This window comes from Papio anubis, chromosome 6 (genome assembly GCF_008728515.1).
Source record: "Papio anubis isolate 15944 chromosome 6, Panubis1.0, whole genome shotgun sequence".
NCBI lineage: Eukaryota > Metazoa > Chordata > Mammalia > Primates > Cercopithecidae > Papio > Papio anubis.
This window is the reverse complement of record NC_044981.1, coordinates 4,564,871-4,570,704: the sequence shown is the minus strand read 5'-3', so window position 1 is coordinate 4,570,704 and position 5,834 is coordinate 4,564,871. Positions and strand designations below refer to the sequence as shown.

The following is a 5,834-nucleotide window of genomic DNA, read 5'->3' as shown; positions in this document are numbered from 1 at the left end:
TAAGAAGTCTGGCTGGGCATGGTGGCTCACACCTGTAATCCCAGCACTTTGGGAGGCTGAAGCGGGTGGATCACTTGAGGTCAGGAGTCTGAGACCAGCCTGGCCAACATGGCAAAACCCCATCTCTGCTAAAAACACAAAAATTAGCTAGGTGTGGTGGCGCACACCTGTAATCCCATTTACTCTGGAGGCTGAAGCATGAGAATCGCTTGAACCCAGGAGGCTGAGATTGCAGTGAGCCAAGATTGTGCCACTGCACTCCAGTTTGGGCAACAGAGCGAGACTTTTTTTTTTTTTTGGGGGGGGGGTGAAAGAACACACTTTATTGGGAAGCAGACTGCTGCACAGTGACCAACAGAAGAAGGCCACCCAATGGGCACTTACACATTGTACTCCAAAAGACACAGGATGTTTTGCAAATAAAAATCAATGGGAACAGGGATTCCTCTGGGCAACTCCCCCAGCCTCATCCCTTTCAGGGATTCATAAATCTCCCATCCATTTTCCTGATGGCAGCTGTGGTTCACTAGAGAGACAGCCCTTTAGGGGTGCCTTCCTGTTTCTTATAAAAAACATTTTCTTTAGATTTTTGAAATCTTCATTTGTTACTTTCATTCTAGTTCTCTTAAGGCCATGAGATCAGCTTCCGTGCAGATTGCCTTGATGTCAGCACCAGAGAGGTCATCTTTAGCCACGATCAAGTCGTCCAGGGTTACATCATCGGCCAGCATCATCCTGCTGGGTGAATCTGAAGGATGCGCTTCTTAGTCTTTTCATCAGGCAGGGGGAACTCAATCTTCCTGCTAACGCGGCCTGGTCTGATAAGTGCTGGATCCAAAGTTTCTATTCGGTTTGTGGCCACGGTATCTTTCACATTTCCCCTAGAATCAAATCCATCCAACATGTTCAACAGTTCCAACATTGTTTGCTGAATTTCTCTCTCACCACCAGAATTTGAGTCATATCTTTCTGTCCCAATGGCGCCAGTTTCATCAATAAGCACAATGGACGGTTCATGTTCTTCAGGAACTTGAAACAATTCCTGTACAAGTTTGGGCCCATCACCTAGGTACTTCTGAATAAGTTCAGAGCCAACCACTCTGAAGAAAGTGGCTGAGGTTTGGTTTGCTACTGCTTTGGCTAACAAGGTTTTACCCGTGCCAGGTGGACCATAGAGAATGACCCCCTTAGGAGGCTTTATACCCGTCTCTTCATGATATTCAGCATGGGTGAAAGGAAGCTCCAGAGATTCCTTAATTTCTGGAATTTGATTGTCCAACCCCCCAGTATCGGCATAGGTCTCCTGGGGGACCTTTTCCACCTTCATCACTGTGACCAGGGGATGCGTGTCATCCATCAGCACCCCACTCACAGCATGCACCTTGTGGTTGAGCAGGACTGAGCAGCCAGTTTCCAGCAGATCCTTATCTACAAATGAAAGAATGCTGACGTAGTGTTCTGAGCCCACAGATGTAGACACGATGGCGTGATTGTCATTGATGATCTCTTCCAAGGTTCCTATTGACATCGGGGTTCTCCTCAGATCATCCACTTTTGATCTTTCCTCCTCTTGCTTTTCTTCTAATGGTTTCATTTATTCCTGATTTCTAATGAATTCTTCCTCCATGAAAAGATAGTCTTTAATTTTCTCTAACTTCAGTAATTTTAACCAGCACTGAGTGTGAGGTGTCACCAGTGGCAGTTTGCTGGCAACATCTGGTCCCTTTGTTTTCTTCTTCTTTTTCCCCACTCTAGTTGGTACAGGGTGTTGATATTTCTTTTTCTTGTCCTTGTCATCCTTCTTGCCACCTCCAGGACGGTGACCACCACTCTGACTTTGACCCATCTTGCCTTGGCCACTTGAACTCAAGACTCTTAAAAAAAAAAAAAAGAAAGAAAGAAATCCAATTACTCTGCAAAGACTGATTAAGCCCAGAATCACTGATTATTATGATTAAAGTTGAGACCCTTCAAAGGTGAGGTTTAACTTTCTTTGGTGTAGAAGAAATGTTTCAAGTAATTGAGTTTCAGAACCTGTCATTGCTAAACCCCTGTGAGGGGGCTTCGATTTTGAACCTTTTAAAAACTATTTTCAGAGGGCCATCTTTTTTGGTGTATTCTTGCTAGTGAGAGAGGGACAGTCTCCAGGAAGCTCAGAATCTCTCAGTTGTCCAAACAACCTAGCAAAGCTTCCGACAGTGGATTCAGAGTGAAATGGTTCTGTCACAGGAATGTGAGATAGGTCTGTTTTCAGTGTCATTTTCTAACTATTGATAACTTGGTTTTTTTTTTTGCTTGCTTTTTTTTTTTTTTTTTTTTTTTGAGACAGAGTCTCATTCTGTCGCCCAGGCTGGAATGCAGTGGCACGATCTCAGCTCACTCCAAGCTCTGCCTCCTGGGTTTAAGCGATTCTCCTGCCTCAATCTCCCAAGTAGCTGGGACTACAGGCGTGCACCATCACACTCAGTTGATTTTTTTTTGTATTTTTGATAGAGGTGGGGTTTTACCATGTTGGCCAGGCTGGTCTTGAACTGCTGACCTCAGGTGATCTGCCCGCCTTGGCGTCCCAAATTGCTGGGATTACAGGTGTGAGCCACCACGCCCAGCTGCTTTCTTTAGTTCATACATGTATCTATACTCAGAACCCTCGTTCTGGCTCTGTTGCTCAGGCTGGAGTGCAGTGGCGCCATCTTGGCTCACTGCAGCCTCTGCCTCCTGGGCTTAAGTGATCCTCCCACCTGAGCTTCCAGAGTAGCTGGGAGTAGGAGTACAGGCATGCACCATCGCACAGAGCTAATTTTTTTTTTTGTATTTTTTGTAGAGGCGGGATTTCACCATGTTGCCCACGCTGGTCTCAAACTTTTGAGCTCAAGCAATCCACCCACCTTGGCCTCCCAAAGTGCTGGGATTACAGGTGTGAGCCACTGTGCCTGGCCATATTTAACAATTTTTTTTACATTTCGCTACATATTTGCTTCATATGAAAACATTACATATATGCATGTATATACTATTTTTTCTAAACATTTAAAAGTTACATACATAAAAAAACTTCACCTTTAAATACTTTAGCATATATCTCTCAAAATGATATTCTCCTGCATAACTATATAACAATATAACACCTAACTCAACTAAATAATTATGCTCCAGTGTATAAGATTTCCTCACATTAGGCCGGGTGTGGTGACTCACGCCTGTAATCCCAGCACTTTGGGAGGTTGAGGCAGTTGGATCACAAGGTCAGGAGTTCAAGACTAGCCTGGTCAATATAGTGAAACCCTGTCTGTACTAAAAATACAAAAATTAGCCAGGCGTGGTGGTGCGCGCCTGTAGTCCCAGCTACTTGGGAGGCTGAGGCGGAAGAACGCTTGAACCCAGGAGGCAGAAGTTGCAGTGAGCCAAGATCGCGCCACTGCACTCTAGCCTGGGCGACAGAGCGAGACTCCCTCTCAAAAAAAAAGATTTCCCCAGTTGTCCCCAAAGTATTTTATATATCTGGTTTGTTCAAAACAAGATCTAATCAAGAGCATTCCTCTTTTTCTAGAACAATCATTCCTTCCCTTCCCCTCCTCCCAAGTATGTCGACTTGATGAAGAGAGATTGGGCTACTTAAGAATGTCCACATTCTGGATTTGTCTGATGGGTTTTCCATAGTATCACTTGTCTTGTTCCTCTGTCTCCTGTGTTCTGTATCTGGAAGTTACAATAAACTAAAGGCTTACTTAGATTGAAACTAAACCTGTTTGGTGAGAAACATCATGGGGATGCTGTGCACTTCATACTGTGCCACATAAGGAGGCACATACTGACCAGTGTCCTACTATTAGTGATGTTATGATCATTGGTTTAAGGTGCTGACAGCCAGCTATCTCCATTGTAAAGTTACATTTTCACCTTTGAGACTGGGGAGTAATCTGTGGGATAATTCTTAGCTATTGTGGGAAAAACTAGTTCACCATCATCAACTTGTGTTTAAGGCTTTTTAGCATCCATTGATTATTTTTGCTTGGATCAATTATGAGAAAACAATTACTGGTGATTTTCTACAAAAATTAGCCGGGCATGGTGGCAGGCACCTGTAATCCCAGCAACTGGGAGGCTGAGGCACGAGAATTACTTGAACCCGGGAGGTTGCAGTGAGCTGAGATCGTGCCACTGCACTCAAGCCTGGGTAACAGAGCAAGATTCTATCTCAAGAAAAAAAAAAGGAATTCTAATTTTACAATTCCTTCTGTATTTGTTAGCTAGCATTTGCCTGTAAATGCTAGATAAATTGTTATTTCCTTCCCTTTAATTGCAATTTTCAGAGCCAGAAGTTGAGATAATAGTCACTCTCTTGTCATATGGGCTCATGGATTTAAAAAATATATTCAATGTGTTTTATTCAATTACAGTCATTGTAGTTTTTTATATGAAATTGTCTAAAATGCATCCAGTGGAAGCGTCTTTGAGCTTGCTTCTGGGTCCTTTTAACATGTCCCTCTAATTTTTGAACGTTTTCTTAGTGTCTGCCACAAGATGGCCCAGATTCATGTTCTGCATTCCTTAACCCACACCTGGGTTAGCCATTTCTTCAAGGAGTTCTGCGTCCTTTCAGTGGAAAAATGGTATTTAGTTACCAAAACTTGTGCTTTGTGTGTGCTCATGGCTGCTGAGTTTTCACAGGCCCTTTCAGTGGGCAGAGAGAGGAAATATATAGCTGAAAGATTATGAGTTTGTATCGATATTTCCAAATGTAACAATTCAACATTGCATTGTTTTATTTAACACCTTTGATTTTCTCCCTATATCTCTTTTCTCTCTATACTGTTATTTTAGTTCCTAATATTACCATAATTAGTTGTTTGCATTCTCTTTCTCTCTCTCTCTCACTCTCTCAGAGAGAGAGAAAATTATCACTGAAAGAGAGGGAAATAGAGACTGCTTCAAAATAACATACTAATATTTTTACTAGCAATAGAACTGCTAAATGAAATTTAAGATTGGTCTGCAGCAGTATGCCACCAAGCATGCATAAAATACTAACTTCAAAGTCCCTAGAAGGAGCTCTTTCCTTTGGATGGTTATTTACAATATTACTAGTTTTATTTAGTTTAGTTTGTTTTCAATTCCAGGATTTGCTTCATTTTTTTTCCCATAGGGTTTAAGTTTATTATTTGAGTATGTAAAAATCTTCACATGGTTTAAAAATTAAAACTATATGAAGACATATACTTAGAGAAGCTTGTCTCTAATCTCTTCTTTTCAATTCTGCCACTCTCCTGTAAGTAAGCGTTTTCTGCTTGTTTGTTTTTATCTTTTATTTAAAAAAACTGTTCCTTGCAGAGCAGGGCTAACTCATAGGTCATGTGTCCAGAGTTGACTAGGTAATCATTTTTGTCGGTTTCTAATGTATTCTTTTAGCATTTCTTTTTATAAATAAAGGCCATTTATATGTGTATATTACTATTATATTATGCTATTATATTATTTAATAGCATTATATTATATATTTTTTCTTTTTTTAAAAAAAAAGCTGTTAATCTCATTATTATTCACCATGAATTTTTCACTGAACACACACTGAGGATCACACCACATCAATGGATAGAATTTTTTCATATACTTTACGATTGTACCCTACTTCACTATGTTGAATGTACCATTGTTCCAAATTTATAAATATTTATGTTATTTCCAATCTCTTGTTATTTCAAATAGTGTTGCAATAATAACCTCATACTTTAGTCATTTCATTTATGTGTGGGTATAGCTTTAGGACAGAATTGAAATTATGTGGTTGGTTGTGTTAACACTTTCATTTTTTTCTTGCCTTCTCATTATTTTTCTTT

General features: G+C 40.7%; 1 pseudogene; it reads right to left on the bottom strand.

Moving 5' to 3' along the window:
- Window positions 1–313: 313 nt before the first annotated feature.
- LOC101001856 lies at window positions 314–2,243 on the bottom strand (annotated as a pseudogene).
- Window positions 2,244–5,834: the final 3,591 nt, after the last annotated feature.